Source organism: Ochotona princeps, chromosome 18 (assembly GCF_030435755.1).
Source record: "Ochotona princeps isolate mOchPri1 chromosome 18, mOchPri1.hap1, whole genome shotgun sequence".
Lineage (NCBI taxonomy): Eukaryota > Metazoa > Chordata > Mammalia > Lagomorpha > Ochotonidae > Ochotona > Ochotona princeps.
The window spans coordinates 11,548,138-11,569,295 of record NC_080849.1 but is presented as its reverse complement, the minus strand read 5'-3'; the positions used below and the strand labels follow the sequence as shown (position 1 = coordinate 11,569,295).

The window sequence follows — 21,158 nt, the reverse complement described above, 5'->3', positions numbered from 1 at the left end:
CTGAGGTCATCATGGTCAGCCAACAGGCCTTAGAACTCATACCTAGAGAATGATGAAGAGCCTGCGTGAGGACAGATAGAATTTGTTCTCTCTTGTCCAATGCCGCAAACAATTTCTCAGAGAACTCAAGATGACGCAGGGGGCACAGATTCAGACACTGAACAGAAAGTCTCTGGGTAGTGAGAAGGATCCATTAAGTGAAGGACAGAAATGAGACAACAACCCTAGCTTAGGGTCAGGAGTTAGAAGTCGTACCTCCCCTTCTCTGTTAACTCACCCGCCTACCACTCAAGAAACACCTGGCCCTATCCAGGGCAGTCTTCCTGCAACCAGAGTCCTACAGCAGCATCAAGAGACCTCCTATTGGCCGGCACATATGAAATCTGACAGCAAAAAGCAATGCACCCTCTTCCCCCACTTCCCCAATTGTGTGTACACAGGAGGGAAGACAGAAATATTCACTCACTTCCCCACTGTGTCCCAGTCTACTCCATTTTGTGGCCTACATAGATCTGTATTTTCCACACCTTTACAACAAACTTTAAGTCAATTTAAAAAAAAAAGGAGAAGTTGAAAACAAAAGCATCCTTAATCCAAAAATCTGAAATCCAAAATGCTTCCAATCCCAAAATTTTTTGAATACTCACAAGACTACCTGTGACTTCATGTAATGAATTGCAGCCAGAACACAGGCACACTAAAAATATTGCATCAACTCACCCCTTATGATGACTTTATGTAAAGGTGTATATAAAACACGAATGAATTCCATATATAGACTTGCATCTTATCTCCAAGATATTTAATTATATATATGCAAATATTCTAAAATCTTAAAACTAAAACTCTTCTGGTCTCAAACATTTTGGAATAGCAATACACAATCTATATTCCTTTGTTCATCTCCTAATACTCATGGATCTGTAGTAATGTTCCTTCTTTTATTAGTAATCTGTTCTTATATCTTCTTAGCTGTCTTAGATAAAAGATTTATTGATTTTATTGATATTTTCAAATAAAGGGCTTTCATTTTAATTTTTCTCTATTGTTTTCCTGTTTTCAATTTCATTTATTTTCTGCTCTAATGTCATTTGTTTTCTGATGATTGCTTTAGATTTAATTTGCTCTTCTTTTTTAAATATCCTAATTTAGAAAACCAAAGTATTTATTTGGGACTTTTAAAGTCATCTAATGTATGCAAACATGCACACCTAGACTTCCCTCCTAGCACTGCTTTGGTTTCTACTCATACATCATAAGTTGTGATTTAAATTCTCTGAGGTAAAAATATTTGAATTTTTTCACTGGGATTTCTCCTTTGACTAGTGTGTTGTTTAATCTCCCTGTATTTCCCCCAGTTTTCTTTTTGTTACTAATTTCCATCTTAATTTTGCTATAGTGTGGAAGTGCACATTGTGTGATTTGTATTCTTCTAAATCTGTTAAAAGTGGGATTTCTGAATTAGAATGTATTTATCTTGATGAGTATTCCACGTGAGTTTAGGAAAGCGTTTTCTGCCTTTGTTGGACAAAGTAGTTAACAGATGTTCATTTTTTTGGAAGTTATTGTTGAGTTCCAATTATATCCTTAAATGATGTACTGCCTGTTGTTTCTGATCCTTTCTGGTAGATGAATTTTGGACTCCTTAGCAATAATAGTAAACTCATCTACTTCTCTTACAGTTTTACATGCTTCGCTTTTTCCTTACATATTTTGAGGTATATTTCAAAGCTTGTTTCTGCTGGAAACATGAAAGCACATTTTACATCATTATTTACTGTGATAACTTGGTTGAGTTTTTCCTGGAGGAAAAACACCTCAAAATGTACATACATGCCTATTCACAGGTCCTCCTAAAGTTATTAACTCTCAGACTCCTCCACACTGAACCCACTGCCATTTGTCTCTCATTGTTCAGCTCTTCTCATGCTGGCATTGATTCCCATGGAAGTTCCATTTTGGTGCTTTCTGCCCCAGCAAATTGTGGTATCTCTCTTCAGTTCTGGAGGCAGCAATCTGTGCTGTGATCTCACTTCAGAAAGAAGAAAGGTTGTTGGTATGTCAGTGTGCTGATCTTTTTTACTTGCTGGGAGTATGGCATGATGACTCCTGTGCCCCTTCAATTTGGAACACTGAACTGAAGTCAAGAGTAGCATCTCATTTGTCACAACTATGTTCTGGTTAGTTCCTATGGAAATTCCATCCTGGTTCATGGAATGCACTGTTTAACTATCTGTCATATCCATATTTGTTCTTGGATTTACTCTGAATGCACACCTTCCATTTTTCAGTTATTCTTTTTGCTAGAAAGCAGGGCAAAGATTGTGTGTTGGCCATTTTTATTATTCTTAACCATCTGGCGGCCACAAACTCTCAAGAATACGGAAACCCACATAGTTGAAGTCTAGGATAACAAATGACAATGCAACAGCAGCAAAAACCAAGTTTTACATAGGTTCGGGGAGGTTCACTGGCTAGAGGTCGACATATACGATTCTAGAATTGGTTGGATGTTAAACCTTGCTAGCTAAGTCGGAGAAAATATTCAGATATCAAAGCATTTTGTGGAGAAAAACAGGTGTTTGGACCCACTCTCCCATCTTTCTAGTGTACTTAGGACTTTCTTCTTATGTTCTTCAGTTGTCTCAGATCTTCTGTACATCATTTTAAGTTGAATCTTCATTTCTATTTTCCTCAACAAAAATCCAAAGCCATATCTGGTTGCAGTCGTTACCATCTGCACAACTACCACACTCCCAAGAAAGCAGAACCCAAAGGAGATGAGGAGAAACTAGAAAGAATAAAACTTCCAACAGACACCAAAGTAACTTAATCCAATACCAGTACATTGCAAAAGTGATAAGGTTGAGAAGTCGCTTGTTTCCGGATCTTCCCTATCTTGATATCCAGCTTATTCCTTGTCGATTATACCACAGCGATGTATGCAGGACCACAAGAGTGAGAATGTAAATAGATTTATAATATTCATCTGAATAATGCACCATGTCAACAGGAAAATGCCTTGTGGAGCTTCATGATTTTGTTTTTGTTTTTCAATCTTAGACTGCATCAAGTTCTTGTTACAGAAAATATGTTGGAGCTCTGTTACTTTTCTTCCCTCTGCAAGTGGCAGGTGATTGCACTACTGATCAACCAAATAACCTTTCAAGGCACTAGTGCTATGGGTAAAATTTTAATTTGCTTCATTCTGCTATTTTACATGATATACAGTCAGGCCCTAAAATCTTGCTTGGAGGAAGTTTTATAATATTAAAACGAGGATCTAAAAGGAAAGACATGCTTATGTAAAACTTTTCAACTCGACTGCTCTATGTACTTTAAAAAAGAAAGATTAAGTTACTAAATCTTTATTGAATAGAAAGTGCATTTTTTCCTTCTTTGTCTTCTTTTACTAGAAACAGGATTTCTCCAAGCAATGGTTATCATAATGTGGGTGAACACATCTGTGCTTGATGGCTTATGACACCCTGGGGTGTGTTTATCTCCACTCTGCTTTATGGCTTACAGCACTCCAGGGTGCAGCGAGCTCCTAATGCTGCCAGAAAGCACTGCCAGTAATTTTTTACCACTTAAGACAGTTACTATCCCAGGTGATGATTATAAGTTAGATACTATGTTGTTCTTTCTCTACTGCTTACTCCAGATTGCTTAATACTTGAATGTAGGGCTAAAGTCCCAGGAGATGTATTTTCTGACCAAAATGATGGCAATTGTTATACAAAGAATACACTGAAATGTTCATATCACATATTAAAATTTACACTAAGTGTAGGTCAGACGCCAGCATACAATGACAAAATGTCGTGGAAAGCAATGTTTTTCCCAAGATCTTACTGAAAATGACGAAGATGCACATACATAGCAATCAAGAGGGTTCTTAGAAGAGAAAAGAAATATAACTCAAATCAGTATTCGAGACTGGTAGCATGACAGACTGTTTCTTTCATGCTTTAAATTCTTTGTAAAATTTTGTAAGACAAAACTTTAGTGGACCACACCAAGAAAGTCTTTTAAACAAAATAATGTTATGCACATAAGCAGGTCCAATGATTATTTTCTGGGTGGTAATTTAAATTTAACAATAACAAGACAGTAGTCCACAATAACTGCATCCTCTACAATGAGAATAATTATTATTTATGAAGTTGATTTTATGTGAAGCACAAAAGTCTTTCCAGTCCAAATGGTAGTATCTCAAAGGCCTTAGAGAAAACAAACTTGAAAACTTGAAACTTCAGTGTCTCATTCTTCAAGTTTTTTTAAATTTCCATTTAAATTCATAATTTACAAATAATAGAATAATTCAACTCTTCCAGAATTTCTGTGTCCTCTTCCAGGAAAGTCAAATAAAAAGTTTTCATAAATACCACATTATTTAAGCTTTCAGCAATTTTCCATGTTCAACATTTTTGCTATAATTTATAAATGCACATTGATCAGCAATAAACATAAATACAATGCTAATGGGCATATTTTAAAAATAGAAGTAATAAAAACCCTAACACTTAGACAATTATTGAGCCTAAATGCTTAGTTTTCCAGTTAATCGTTTCCCATTGCGTATACTTTAGGAATGTTGGCAGGTATGATAGCTGTGAATTCCTAATATAACATACAGGACTTAACAAAAGTGAGTTGTATGGCCAGATTACAATGCATGTCTATTAGAAAGTGGAGCAATATTGGGTTTTTCTGAATTCACCACAGCACTAAGTATTGTCTTCAGAAGTATTAACAGTACATACATAATTATTAGTCTAATTGGTTGAGGGATTAGTTGAGTAATGGAAACTGACTGTGTTTGAGAAGATGTTAGCAAATAAATGAATATTTACAAATGAAGGGTAAATTTAACTGTTGTAAGCCATTATGTCAGATGAATTAAAGCAAAAAAGAAAAGAAAGATGTGTCCCTGGAGCCTGCGCCATCTCTAAAAGCATACAGGCCAAGGAAGTAAAACTAGCAAATAATGGTAATGTTATTAATCCGTGTTTGCCAATAATTTTATGAGAGCATGCTCGAATGACAACATCCATGCCCAGTTTACCAAGGTATACTCTGTATCTGACACACAGACCAGAAGAGAACTAAGGATGAGAGCCACTTTCCAAAAATAGAGGCTTATTTGCCCGTTTCATCACTGGTGACCAATTAATGTAGAAGATTCTTGGCAGCTTTCAGATATTTTAAAATTGGAAGCAATGACTAATGACCTGTTGCAATTCCATAGAGAGGAGATAATTTCCCAGATTTAATTTAGACATAGTTCTGTTATCTATCTCCATGAGCTTTAACTCTTTTCTCGCCTCTCCTACTATCTTCTGTTTTACTTTTGTGGACATGCTATTAATGCTTCCTTTTTTCAAATACAACAGCTTTTTTTTTTTTTAAATGAAGTAAGTTCACAAGAAAAAGAACAAATAAACAAACGTGAAAACTGAACTACAGTGGGATCCACATGCTATTCTTCTGAGAAGAAGGCTGAATAGTGAATGCTACAAAGAGGAGGCCGTCCTCAGGCTGGGTTCCTGTGGAAGCTGAGTCAGCTAATTGGTGGGACTGATGTTTTCTGCCTGCTGACATTGAATCTGACAGGTGGTAAGATTGACCGCTGACAAGTGGCTCTAGCCCAGCTGACATGGGCTTGTTGCTGGGATTGTACGTCAGCTCACAACACCAAAAGCAGGCTGGGACCTTAAACAAGGCCTATTCTTTGCTCCATGGGTTTAAGATATCCAAGTGGCTATCTACAAGTGATATAAGAATGGAATGAAGTTCTGCACTGATTTTCCCCCAAAGAATGCAGGAGAGAGATCCTCAGTAGCAATGAGCCATAGACAGGTTATGTATCAACAGAGCCCAAGTCACTTAGTGGCACTTTTGTTAGAGCACTTTCCCTTTATGATCAATAAATTTCATAGAGCTGGGTATTTATACTTAGCGGACTTTTCCCAGTGAGAGAAATTCTATTCTTATCAGCCCCTTTTATGTATGTACATAAAGAGGGATGTTTGTGAGTCTATAAAAAGTACCCTTGATCTTGTTGATAGACTGTGCCCTCCCAGCCTGAGCAGGCTTTCAAGTGGGTGACTTTGTATTTGCAAATGAATGGCAACATGTGTGTCAGATCCCCTCCCTGATCAAAATGCAAAAGGGTGAGAATTATATTTCTGGAAGAGGATTTCAAAACAGGTCAGTTCTCATTTACTCCCCAGCGGGTGCTGCTGATAAGCTAGGGAAAAAAAAAACAACAAAAAACTAAGACACAGCCATTAAACACAGTAGACAAAACAATATGTGCATCAATCAATGCCTGGAAATAGGCTCTAAAATGTTATTTATGACCTGTTTTCATCAAATATGCATTACTCTAATGATTGGGATATTACAAAGACAAGCATTTTAGAGCCAAATTATATGATGGACTAAAAGATTGTCATCTTTTTGGCAAGGAAGGGTAGTTTAACTTTTTAAATCACGTAATTATTATGGAAAGAATCTGTATAGCTCAAACATTTCAGAGAGATAAGATGCTTATCAGTCATGACAACCCTCTGCAACTTTCCACTGAAAACCATCTAAAGATACATTAAAAAAAAAAAAAAGCTAAAATTTTGACAGTTACAATCAGAAGCATGCTTTGTTCCTGAAATTCTGCTATCCTTGTGTGAGTGATACTGGAGTGAATAGGTGATTTTCTAGCTGTTTTCCAAGGCATTACAGGTTGGCACCTGGAGGGTTGCAATACGTTTTGAAAAGTCAATACAGACATCTAGTGCATGTTCTTCTCTTCCTTCATTAGAGAAATTGACAGGTGAAAGGCGCTCTCCAGTTGTCTGACACCACTACAAACCATGTTAACAAACAGTTCTCAGCAAAGGCAGCTGTAGGCAGTACTGCTTCAGATTCTCAGTGCTACTTACAAATGATGCTACACCAGAGCAACTCCTCAGTTCATTTGAACTGCTCAAATGAAACCTCAACTTGTCCGGGGCTTTGCAATCCACATTCATTTTTGTAGTCAACATTTTATACTGCAAGCACATCCTCGTGTATTGCACAAGTGTGTGATCCTATTGAGAGTGCAAACATTCATGTGCAGTTTGTTCCATCAACTAATGGCCAGAGCTGACTGCTGAGAATTAATGGACTCTGTGTTCTGGATTTGGGTCCTTATACTCTTGCTCAGTAATAGAATTTCTGACCTTTAAGTCAGCAGACAGCCTCCATATGTAATATAAGAAGATGTCTTAGTATGGCATACACTGGAATAGCTATTCAGACTTCAAACAGGTTACATTTAATGAAAGGCGTGCACATTTAGGAAATTTTAGGATGAACTTAGAACCAGGAAAAGTAATTAGGGCGTAAGCACTAGAACATACAGTGACCACAGAGAGCTTTATAAACAGAACAGAGTAAGAGAACAAGTGGCTTATTCAGAGATGTTGGGCTTTTAAAATGGCATAAAATGCCTATGTTAAATAAGGGAGAATAAGAGGTTTTGCAAAATCGAAGTCAGTAGTTTTCCTTCATCACCATTACTACTGTTGCTATTATTATTTTGTATTCATGCTTATTTTTACAAGTCTAGATATTTGACTCTGTCTTGATGTTCTCAGTAAGGATCGCCGCAGTTGACAGATTTGTAGACTCACCCTAAACCCATGTGCACAACCCCTGTGATGTCTTCTCTCTTACATTTCCACTCATTTTTCTTGTTACATAATTCAGCCTTCCATGAAGCCCAAAGAAAATTGGAAATGTCACTGAAATGTGACCATTAAGATAATTTCTACGAAGAGACAGTCTGTCAGAATTTGAGAGAAAAATGTCCAATCCAAGATTTTTTTTGAAAAATGAATTAAGTTGGTTCTTGGATGCCAAGGAAAGCTTCCTTCCCCTAAGAGGAAAAAAGAAGAAAGATGAAGAAAGTGAAACAGAGGAAAAGTTGTGGAACTGTCCGGAAGGCTAAGGGAGGATCAGCATGGAAAAGCTAAGCAGATCTAATATGCAATTATCACATTATAACTGAGAAATATGCACAATTTAAAAGTAATTAAAGGGGCAGGTGGTGTTGTATAGCCAGTTAAGCTGCCGCACAGGACAGCATCCAATACTGGAGTGCATGGTTCCAATTCTGGCTCCTCTTTAATTCAGATACACTTTTCTGCTCATGTGCCTGGGCAACAATGAATGATGGCTTAAGTGCTTGGGTCCCTGCTGCCCACATGACAAGCCTGGATGGAGTTCTTGGCTCTGGCTTCAGCCTGGCCCAGCCCTGCCTGCTATGAGCGCTTGGAGAGTTGCCAATAGAAGGAAGTTCTCCCTCAATCTCTGTTATGTTGCTTTAAGATCAATCAATCACTCAAAAAATTGAACAGATTATTTGTACACTCACCACAGAGCCAGTTCCCAGCACCCTCTAACATGAGATCATGGAGCAGGTGTCTCAGCAACAGCATGGGCAAGCATGTATTGTGATTTATCATGATACTTACATGGAGAATTTAAGAGTGATTCCTGTGGCAAGTGGAGTAGCCAGGAACTAGAATTTACTCTTCATCACAGAAAGCCTGAAACAAAGCAGGAACGGCTTTCTTTCTGGGCAAGACTCTACAAAGCTGTTCCCAAAGGGACTTTTAACTGATGTGGGAAAGAAAGGACACATTTATTTTTTAAAAAGATTCATGTTATTTATTTATTTGAAAGGCAGAATTATAGAGAGGGAAGATATAAAGTGATGGGGAGAGATGGTGGGGGATAGAGAGAGAATCCAATGGCCATAACAGCTTGGAGGTAGGCTGGGACAAATTTAGAAGCCACAGGCTTCATCTGAGTCTCCCACATGGATGCAGGGGTCCAAGAAACTATAAGCTGGGGACACCATGAACCTACCTCACTCTTCTGGAAGCTGGGGTTAGGCTTCGCTGGCCCTAACTCCAGGGCAATAAAGACAACTAAAGACCCCCTCCAAAAAAAATTCTAACTCCTAGATTTGCCCTGGCCACATTCCAGCCATTGAGGGTGCTTTTGGGGCCAATCAGCTGGTAGGAGAGCATGTAATTCTGTTTCTACACCCTAGTCCATCTCTTCTATTAGTCTCTCCCTACCCTGCATTTTAGGTAAATGGAAAATTTTAAGACAGTGAAACTGGGAAGCACTGAAGTCTGAAAAGGGTATCTAGCATACATATTATATTAACACTTCCAAGAAAGAAAACATTCTAATTAATAAAACTCATATATTTATACATACATATTTTATCTAGATATTGGAAAGCCATACTCTGCGAAGATTTACTGTGAATAATTACTATAGTTATCATCAGTATTTAGTTTATCATTTCACTTTCAAGATAAATAATGTTAGATTCTCTGGAATAAAAGCAAAATGTCTCATTATACTTGGGATTCTTTTCATTTAAACTTGTTTTCCTGCTTTTTGTTCTCAAACACATCATAGTTTGGTTGACAAACAAGGAAAAGATCATCAAGCTGGCCTCCAATGGCTTGACACAAAATAGCCAGTACCCAGGAACACACAGAGCATATTCTGAAGAGATAATGAGCCAAAAACTTCATATCCAGACAAGATGCCCTTCATCTGCAAAGGTCGCGGGACATTGTTTTGGACATGAAGCAATCTGGGAAATATTTTTCATATGAACCTTTCTTTAGAGCACTACTGAAGAATTCGTTCCAGCCAATGCATAGATAATTGAGAGAACTGCAGCAAAAGTACTAGCTCTAAGCATTGAATACATTGGCTCACACGAGTGAGACAAAAATCTATGGAACTGTAAATCTAGGACAAAAGCAATGATTAAGATGGAAAGACAAAATAGAATATAGCTTCTGTATGTCCTGAGAGTGAAAAACGACACAATAAAAAATGAAGAAAGGGTAGTACATACCATAGAAAGAATATTATATACAATATCAGGGAAAATAAGGAACCAGTTAAGGATTTTGAACCAAGGTACAGAACAACAAAGGTGGGTTTCGTCTTTCTGGCTTGGGTCTCTGGTTTCTGTATTTTAGGCTTCTGTGTTGGAACTGTTGATAGCAAACCATCTTCAGGACATGCCAAAATTAGGTATCTAGCTTCCAACTTCAAAGCCACAGCTGTTTTGCCAGATAGTCAGTTCAAAGACATCAGCCTGTCTGATTACAAAAGAAAGTATGTGGTGTTATTCTACCCTCTTGATTTCTCCTTCATGTGGTCCACAGAGATCGTTGCTTTTAGTGACAAGGTAAAGGATTTAGGAAACTCGACTGCCAAGTAATTGGTGCCTTTGTCGATTCCCGCTTCTGTCACCTGGCATGCATCAAAAACAAGGAGGATTAGGACCCATGAACATTGATTGCCTTGGTGTCAGACCCCGAGCATACCATCATTCAGGATTATAGGGTTTAAGGCTGACGAAGGCATCTCAATCAGGGGCCTCTTTATCATTGATGATAAGGGTATCCTTCGACAGATCACTGTGAATGACCTCTCTGTTGGCCACTCTGTGGGTGAGACCCTGAGAGCAATGCAAGCCTTCTAGTCTACTGACCGACACAGGGAAGTGTGCCCAGCTGGCTGGGAGCCTGGCAATGACACCATCAAGCCTGATGTCCAGAAGATCAAAGAATATTTTTCTCCACGCAGATGTGAGCACTGGGCTGTTTAATGACTACTGCAGTCTGCAACCATGAACACAAAATCTCTTTTGTACATTTTTTTCATGCTTAAAATACAAGATTTTAGAATCAGCCAAGATGTGTGCTATAACGGAAAGCCCTTTCCTACAGGGTTGAGGAGTCCTGCCTTTTGTTGGAAAAGGCCTGAGCTGTGTAGGGATAGGTCATCTGATCTGTATGTTATACCAGCAGTGGGGCATCAGTCCTTTGGCCTTCCATAATTTCTATTAAACTTGAATTGAGGAAGAAAAAGTACAAAGTTTAAAAACAATATAAAGGAGAATTAAGACATACATAAATCTCATCATTTTACTTGTAAAAGAAGTGTGTAAAATGATGATGTGATAACAGATAAGTAGATATAAAATATATTCAAAATGCTCTAAACATACATAATATTTTATAATGTTTTAAATATATAATAAATAATGTAACAATATTATACAGATTGCCATAAGGACAAAAACTACTTCTTTCTCAACAGTTGTTTATGATTAAAAAAAAATCTCCTCCATAAATTAAGCATAGAAGGAACAGATTTTAACATTAAAGGCGGCTTATGAAAGAATTTCCTTTTCTCACATCTGAAACAAAACAACAATGTCCATTTTCGCCACTCATATTCAATATAATATCGAAAATATTAACAAAAGCAATTAAATGGAAGACAGAAATGAAGGGCATCAATATTGGAAAGGAGGATGTCAAAATATCCATGTTTGCAGATGGCATCACGTTGTACATGGAAAACGTTAACATCTCTACCAAAAAGGCCTTTTGACTGATGAACCAATACTCACTGCTCACAACACAAGATTCAAACCTATGTTTTCTATAGGAAACATACATAAAACAAGTGACTCAGAAACTTACACAATATTATCAGAAACAAAGCGGGGCATGTTAGAACACTAAAACAAACCAATGACTATGAGTCATAAAAGCTTTATATCTGTGCACCAACAAAAACAAACAAAATGTTTTTTAAAAAGTCAGAAAGTGGGCCCGGCGGCGTGGCCTAAAGGCTAAAGTCCTCGCCTTGAACGCCCCGGGATCCCATATGGGCGCGGGTTCTAATCCCGGCAGCTCCACTTCCCATCCAGCTCCCTGCTTGTGGCCTGGGAAAGCAGTTGAGGACGGCCCAATGCTTTGGGACACTGCACCCGCGTGGGAGACCTGGAGGAGGTTCCAGGTTCCCGGCATTGGATCGGCGCGCATCGGCCCGTTGCGGCTCACTTGGGGAGTGAATCATCGGACGGAAGATCCTCCTCTCTGTCTCTCCTCCTCTGTGTATATCTGGCTGTAATAAAATGAATAAATCTTTAAAAAAAAAAAGTCAGAAAGTGATTGCCCCTTGCAATCAGATTGGGAATGACATAAAAAAACTTTTTAGAGACTACAATATGTTTTGAAGTAGGAATGATAATATATTCCTCAAAACATTGAAGTGCACACCTCAAAAGTGTACATTTCTTATATGTAACTGTTTAATCTGAAACACTGTATGTAGATAATTATAGTGTGCATATTTCTTTTTTTTTATCCACAGTGGTATGGATAAGAAATTTTGGAACCACATTACATGTTCACTAGCTTGAGAAAAATGTAACTATACTGAGAATAAAGAGAACTAGATTTCTTTATGAAAGCTTGGTTGCAGAAGGGAGTTAGAGATATGAAAATGCCAGAAAGCTGTCCACAGTGGTTAACTACAATAAGAGATCCAGGGTAAGCAAGCAAGACAGATGCAGCAATAAATATAAATCCCTACATGTGTATGGGTGCATATGCATACATACACCTGTGTCTTTACACAGATATGAATGCATATGTACCTGACACATGTCTATACACATGTTACACTATACACAGCCATGAACACTATCTTTCATACTCTCTGATGAAGGGGCTTATATCCAATAAACCATCAGTAGCACTAAACCTATCTAGAATCCAAATCCTGATTCCTTAGAGATCTTTGCACACTGAGGGGAAAGCAGTGATATTGAGAGGAAAAGACTGCAAAATCTTGCTGCTCAAGGAATGCTGGAGAAATAGAAGGAGCCCCCAAAGCACCAGAAGCAAAAGCAAAACTGGGCAAAAGGGATTCCATCAAATGAAAGCTTCTGCATAGCCAAGAAAAACATCAGCAGAGTGAAGAGACAACCTGAAGAATGAGAGAGTATTTGCTGACAATACATGTAATAGATGGCTAATATTCAGAATAGTCAAGGAACTCGAACAACACAATAACAAAAAACCCGATTTAAAAATAGACAATTGACCTAAAAGACATTTCTCAAATGGAAACATTCAGGCTGCCACAGGCATACGGAAAAAATGCTCTGCATTACTGATTATGATGAAAATTAAAATTAAAACCACAATGAACTGTCACCTAATCCTGGCTGGAACAATTATTACCAAAACCAAACAAGATTATGAATGCTGATGAGGATGTGGAGAAAGGGGAATGCCTACACACTGCTAGTAAGAATCAGCACAGTCATCATGAAAAACTTCATGGGGCTCCTCCAAAAATTAAAACAGAAATGCCACTGCTGGGTGTACATCCAAAGAGAATGGAATTGGTGTGTCAGATACACATTGCCACTTCCATGATTATTTCAATATCATTCACAATAGCCAAGGAACCAACTGTCCGTCAATAGATAAATGCCCCTCTCCTATATTATAGAAAAACAGTTCAGAAATTAAAAAGATGAAATTCCTTAAGATCACACAAGCTTGGAAAGCAACCCGTTGGTCGAATTTTAGATATTTAAGAACATTAACAAAAATGGCTTACACCATACTGAATGAAATAAAAGGTCATCTAGATGCCAAAAATATCAGGTCAACAGAGACAAGTAAGTAAAAGTGTAAGACTGCTCCACACTGCAGGAGATGAGAAAGCTGTAGCAAATGCATGATCCTGCACCAAACTCTATAGTGGAAGAAGAGCTAGCTATAAAGGACATTATTGGGATAAGTGATGAATCTGAATATAGACTATGTATTCAGTAACAGAACTATACCACTATTAAATTTCTTGATGCTGATAAGTCCTGGGGCATGTAAAACAATAACTTTGCTGTTATGCAGTGGTACCAAGGAACACACAGGCACAGCGTCGCCAATTCACTTTCACAAGATTCGGAAGAACAGATGGATGCGTAAATATATAGGTCAAATATTTATAAGCCACCCTCATTATTCACAGATTCTGTGTTGTGTGTGTGCCTACTCATGAAGATTTATTTGTAACCCAAAATCAATGTGATGCTTCAGTGTCCATTGGCTGACACAGACAGAGCAATTAGAAGTTTGAGTTGCCTGACTTGTCTGTTCCCAGCTAAGGTTAAACAAGGACACACACTACTCTCTTGTTTCAGCCCTCATACTGTACAGAAGTGTCCTCTCTGAAGACCATGAAGCAATGTTTTCACCTTTCCATGCATTTTGCCCCCGATTTTGTTGTTTAAAATGGCTACTAATTGCAGCACAGAAACCAACGGCTTCTACGAACACAAAAGCTGTGAGATACCTGGAGAGCACATTGGCATTAAATAAGCTTCCTTCAGGAATAATTTACAGTGTTGCTGGTTCTCAGTGTAAAGTTAGTAAAGCAACATTGTATATTAAATAGGGATTCTTAGCAAGGTTACATATTGGTTAGCCGATTAAAAAGAAAACAAAAAGGTTGTGACCAGGATGTCATAGGAACCTCATGCTAAAATCTGGTGAAGAAGCAATGCTCCAGCATTTATTTGCTACGTGTTCTAAGTGTCTTGTACAGCATAACTTGTGCAAGAAACAGGAACTGATTCTGGGGGGGGGGGTGCATAGTAGATGCAAATACAGAGGCCAAATGCACACACCCATGTTTGGCAAATGGAACAAAAATAATAAATACTTGCTTAGTTTGTGCAAATGGTATCTGGATTCCTCTTATCTTACTTTTCCTGCAACTTTTATGCAAGCTGCAATGCTGTCAAAGTAAAATTTTCCCAAAACAGATACTGAACAACGAATTATGATAAAATGATTTCTCACGTAAGAAACAATAATGGGTTTCTTTTCCCTGGAATCTGAAATCCTGTGGGAATCCATTCATATGTGTGGTACTCTTGGTCAAGTTTTAAGAATCTTTTTTGCTTTAATTGACAGTGAATGAGAGAGAGAGAGAGAGAGAGAGAGAGAGAGAGAGAGAGAATGTGCACTCTGTTCCACTGGTCCACTTTACCACTTTACAATGCCCAAAATGCCCATGGCTGTACCAAGTTGAACTCAACACAGATCTCCCAAGGGAGTGATAGAGACTCAATGACTTGGATCACCACCAGTGTTTCCCAGGTTGTGTATTGGCAGGAAGCTGGAATCCTAAATTAGAATCAGATGTTGAATACATGTACTCTGATGGGGAGGCAGGTATCTTGGCCAGTCTCTAAGCAAAATATTCACTTCTCCATGGTCAACTTGAGAAAGAGATATTACTTTGGAAAAAACCTAGGCACCAGAAGATACAGACTGATCATGCTAAAGAAAAAAGTTAAATAACTAAGAGACACAAAAGACCAGCAATGATTTTTTAGGTGGTTGTCAGACCTCCAGGAAATGTGCAAGCTGAACAGCAGACAGAGTGGAAAGAAGAGCACGTGCCTGGAGCAGAATTAATTACTGAAGAAAGGGGATATGGAGAGAGAGGTGCTGGGCACCTGAGGGGCAGAGCCCAGCCTCTAGGGAAAGAGGGTTCCACTCAGTGTGGGGTCCTTAGGTCCACATGTGAAGGCTAGCTTTGCCCTGCTGGAGCGCTCAGGCTTGGCTGAAGGGAGACATGGGCTCCCTGTGCTCATTTCTCCTGCCATTCCTGCGTGGCAGCCATTGAAGTGCTGTTTGCAAACACCTTACAATTTTACTACTAATTAAAACACGTTCTTGATACTATGTAGCCATTTGTTCTTGACATTCAAGTCTGCCATTCAGTTCTAATTATAAAGGGATCCGGGCTCTTAGCACTGTCACAATGTTAACATCAAGGCTCATATTTTTTAGCTTGAAGTGCATTATCTTCCAAAAGATATTTTTAAGATTGCACCCACTCATTCCCAATCATGGATGTGTATAGTTTCTATGATGCTAAATATTTGACTTAAAAAACAGAACCCAAATACACACACTACTGTTGTGTTTGACGTCCGCATTATTCGCACTTTAATTATTTTAAGAGGTATGGCTCAGATAATTTCACAAATAAGGATTTTTCATTCATTTCTTTCAGACAGAATATGAATGTAACATAATGCCATTGGAGTCATCTATTTAAATGCAATTTTGTCAAGACCATAGTATTAAGGCTTGCTACTGAATGAAAGACATGAAACTTAGGATTTGATTTAATTCAAAAAACTGACACGTCAGGAGAGGAAGCCATGGGTACAAAGTTACTAAGATATGCAGGAGCTTGACATTCTCAGACAGCTTAGCATTTTTTTTTGCTACCAGGGGGTTAGGGGGTATCAATTAGTATGGAGTGGTAGATGGAAATAGTAACAAACTAATAATCATATAACAGTTCTTGGGCACAAGTACAGTCATGTGGATAAGACTGCTTCTGCTGAGAATATGGGCCACATCTCAGTCTTGAGGAGCCATCATTATTTTATAAAATGAGCAGGATGACGATCTGTGAATTCTCTGCTTTCCAAGGAAAAGTGAAGTGAACAGAGTTAGTGAAATAATAGCCCAGTCAGGTAATGACCGGGCTCTTGGTAGGACAGCTGACTACGGAAATGTTACACAAGTATGCCCCAGACAGAATCAACTTGCCAGCCTGGATTTGGTAGGGTACAAGTAATTCAAGTTGACTTTGGGGTTTCTGGTTTCCATGATATCATTCATTAAAGTAGGCAAACACAAGGTTTGCAGTGCAAGATAACACCCTGAAATGACTAATTTACAACCAGTTATTTTTTTTATCAAACCTTATCTTAACTTGATTTAAATGGTAAAAGGAGACGATAATTGGACACAAGAGAAAGCAAAGAAAATTATGCTTTTGCAGGCTGTGATGTGTGTAAACTCTTGGGGATATTTGAAAACTCCATAATGAAATGCTTTGCACCAAAAGGTGAAAAACGTATTTTCAGCAACACAATTATTTAGTTGAAACTGTTTTAGGTTTGTTTGCTTTTTTTTTTTTTTTTGCTCATTGCATGTTGGTAAAACTGTCAGCAATTAATTAATGTCTTTTGAAGTTGCAGTCTTTATGAACTGCAAGAAAACATAGCAGGAAACATTCTGAGTCAAAACATTAATGCCATACACTAGTATGCCCCCTACATTTCAAGCCCGTGTTTGTTGAAGATGCCCGAAGCTGGCCCACTAGGGTGTTCAAATTCTTGAAGAGATTCATAAACAATCCTCTCTGGCCCTGAGTTCCCTGCTGATCCTGCACGCCTGACTCTTGCCAGGAAAGGCTGTGGGAGATCAGGAAACAGGTTTTTCATTGAGAATAAAGTGCCAGAGTTCCTTATGCAGTGCGCCACTGTATTCACAGGTGCCCTACTGATGGGCTCAAATTTGAATAGAGCTTAAGCAAGGGAAAAAAAGAAAGGAAAGGAAAAAAACACATGAAATTTAATAAATCAAAATTAATATAAAATTACTTTTCTGAGTCAGTCTCACTTTGTATTCAGACTAATGTACCTTAATCTGGAGAGGTTCCAAGCCACGTGTGGGGAAATGAACGCATTATCAGCCTCTACAAAAGAACAGCCTTTCCAGCTCAGGTTAGGGCCAGATCCTAGACAACTCTGTTCTCTCCATATCTTCTACGGGTATTCTGCCTACAATGTAAAGCAGCATTTTCTTGTTCTCTAACATTCTCTCCTCTTGGTTTGCAAAGATATCTGTTATATTTAGTGATCCAGGAATTACTGAAGCAGTGTCAGGTGTACAACTGAAGTGTACGCTGAGTTACCTGATTTTCATCTTATTTATAGACAATGTCTAGATTTAGTGGATGAGACCGTGTCTGTGGCAAGGACATAGAAAACTTGGGATAAAATATAAAAAGTAAATTTGAGATGTTATCTAAACAATAATAATAACAATTTTATGCTTGCATACACAGCACTTACCACTTATCGGGCACTGTTTACAGTGTTTTACATATGTAAGGCCATTTGGTCCTACAATTCTGTAAGGTATACACTTACACTGTCAGCACCGTTTTACAGACAAGCAAACAGAGGGAAACTTACTAGCTTGCCAAGTGTCACACAGCTAAGTAGGCAGCAGCAGCAGGGCAGAGATTAACGCAGTGGCGTATAGGTAGATTCTGTACCCTTAACAATTTTCTAATATTCTCTTCCCTGCTAATTAAGCAATAAATGATAAGATGCTATTGTATTAATCATATCTCAAATACTGCTGCTGTTGTTGCTGACTCTCAGCCTTCTGGAAATCTCCGGCTTCAAAAGCAGCAGATGAGAGGTGAGACAGGGTGCATTCACTCCTCTCGTTGCCTTCTGTTTCAGCAGGAGCACTGAGAAGGAACGAAGCCCGATCTCCCTTCACAGTAACCCTGATATTGGCAGGACTGACTTTAGATATGATACAGGGCTAAGCTTCGCACTGCCTTTTATTATGTATTTACACACGCAGGCAGCAAGACAATCATGAGGATCTTTTTTTCAATATATACAACGAACTTTCAGAAGAAACTGCAGGAATAAGATGCAATTGGGGGAAACAATTAAGAAAATATAGGAATCAAGGCCGTGGGGATGTCTGGATCAGGCTACTCAGTGGAAAGAAAATGACATTGTTATGAATTCCAACAACATCTAAACTTTTTACAGGCTGCACATGATAATATTCTCTGTGTTTTATTTTGTTTTTAAGCATTTATTTTTATTGGAAAGGCACATATACAGAGAGGAAGATCCTCCGTCTGATGGTTCACTCCCCAAGTGGCCGCAATGGCTGGGTGTGAACCATTCCAAAGCCAGGAGCCTCTTCCGGTCACCCACGCCGGTGCAGGGTCCCAAGGCTTTGGGCAGTCCTTGACTGCTTTTCTAAGTCACAGGTAGGGAGCTGGATGGGAAGCAGGGACACCGGGATTAGAACCAGTGACATCCTGTGTGTTCAAGGTGAGGACTTTTACCACTAAGTTATCACGCCAGGCCCGTTCTCTGTTTTGATAGAGGTGGTATATTTCAGCATTACGCCCACAATGACCCACAAGCCAAATACTTGTATAACCCGAGGAGCTAAGGATGGTCTTAATCTTTATGAATGCTTGAAAAAACAAAAGAATATATGTGAAACACATGACAATCATATGAAGTTAAAATTTCAGCTTTCATAACATTTGTTGAAGCCTAAGCAGCCCCATCTGTAAGGACGTTGTGTTCTGCTTTTCCCACCGCACCAGCACAGCTGAGTGGTCTCAGTAGGGACTGTATGCTTCACAAAGTCCTAAGCTGGTCCTTTATGGAAGACCATTTTGTTGATCTCTGGCACAGTACAATGGAAAAGATTTTGAATTTTATTTATACACATAATTAAGTATAAATATAAATATATTTCCTAATTAGACAAATGCGTATGTCTCTCTTAACTAAGCTTCCTCATCAATGAAACAAAGAGCTCCCGGTGATCTTCATGGTTCTCAATAGTTTTCAGGGACTCAGAATGACTGGGAATAGAGGAGGGCAGAACATCTGGGAAGACCTAGATTTTTATCATAATCTGTCTTTTTTAGCAGATTTGTGGCTCTTGTGTTTTATCTTAAACAACTTTTTTTGAATAACAGTCTGCAGTACCAAGAGTACAAGTGAGTCGTGGACACCACTGGAAGGCCTCTGGTTCTGAGGACAGCTTGCCCTGCCTTCCAACTTCTTTAACTTGTTTCTGAACTTTCCCAGGGTTGCCGAGAGATGTTAAATATCTGAGTGCATCACCAAGAAAGGATGGCCAGTTTCTTGGGTAAAAAGACAGGGAAAAACAAGAGACTAACACTGAATCAATGCCTATATATTTCAATTCTTCAGGTAAGAAGAAAAAGCCACCTCAAAAATGAAGACACATCATTGACAAACTTGGTTGGAAAAGGTAACATGTGCATGCTCTTGAACAGCCATTTAAACTTTTTTTTCCACCTCACATTGACCGTCTGATAGAACCATCAGGTGACTAGTTATTTGCTTCAGTGCTACGATGAGAGTCTTACACAAATTACATTTGCTACTGGGATATATCAGAGAATGAGCGCCATTCATGCTTTAGTTATTTGCAGATGGATAAGCTCTTATTGGATGACAAAAGATTTTAGATAAACCCTCTCTTTCTCTTAGTGATTATGCACTTGGGAACACTATCCATGTTATTTTTCTGTCTGATTTCCACTTAGAGATGGCAAATATACAACTGTATGGTTCAAAAAGTGCTTAACATGATTTATAAAAAATATATAAAGTTTTCCCACATCAAATAACTCTTAGGATACCACAGCTTGGTGGACTAAGTGTAAATGAAATGGAGGTAAAGTACATACCTGAATTTAAAAACTAGAAGAGAAAAACCATATCGTGATCTTACAAAGCCTATCACCAAGAAAGTTATAGACATATTAAATGCATTTTTTAAGCACAATAGTACAAGCATTTCTTTTCTCCTTGAACTTATTCAGGGGGCAGGGAGAAGGGAGTCTGAATGTGGAGATAACATGCAATATTCTTGAAGCCATGGTTTCAAATTGAAATAGCTTGCTATGCTTCCTTTCGAAGAGCCCATGTGCTCTTGCTCTGAGCTGTTAAACACTGGCCATGGCAGAAGCAGCTGCATTGCACTCGGGTGTGAAATTATCCTTAAGCATATTTGGTAGAGAAGTTAAGTTTATTCATTGTCATCACAAAAGTAATTGAAAGGACAGTGCAGCAAGTGAACAGACCTTGTCTCATTTGGACAAAATAAAAATTCTTTGCTTCTATATATTCTACAGGAGCATTAACATAGAACTTTTTTTAAAAAAGTTTTTTTTCCACAGACTTAGAGCAGTAAAAATGTTTAGAATATACTTCCAATTTCAGCTCATCCCTTAACCTATCTTCCAAGTTTTTGCTCTGTTATTTCATGAGAGTTTTCCCATCTCACATGGTTATCACAGCAAGTCTCCTTCAATCATTTTTTAAGAAGCTGGCATTAAAATCATTAGTTGTCCCATAATTTAAAAGAAAAAGGAAGTCAATTTTTGCAGATTTTAACAAATGACTATGAAACTCCCATCATGCTGAATCCATCATAGAGTAGAGTTCAGTGGTTCACTGAGAATGCAAGTTTGGGGCTGACCGTAAGTTCAATGTGGAAATTATAACAATGGATTAATCCCTTGAATGAAAATTTTCTTTATCTACAAAGCAAGAACGACTACAGAGAAGTGAA

At 38.3% G+C, this 21,158-nt stretch overlaps 1 pseudogene; it reads left to right on the top strand.

The window, feature by feature from the left end:
* Positions 1-10,699, top strand: part of LOC101524690 (peroxiredoxin-1-like) — a 31,503-nt pseudogene extending 20,804 nt beyond the window's left edge.
* The last annotated feature ends 10,459 nt before the right edge of the window (positions 10,700-21,158 follow it).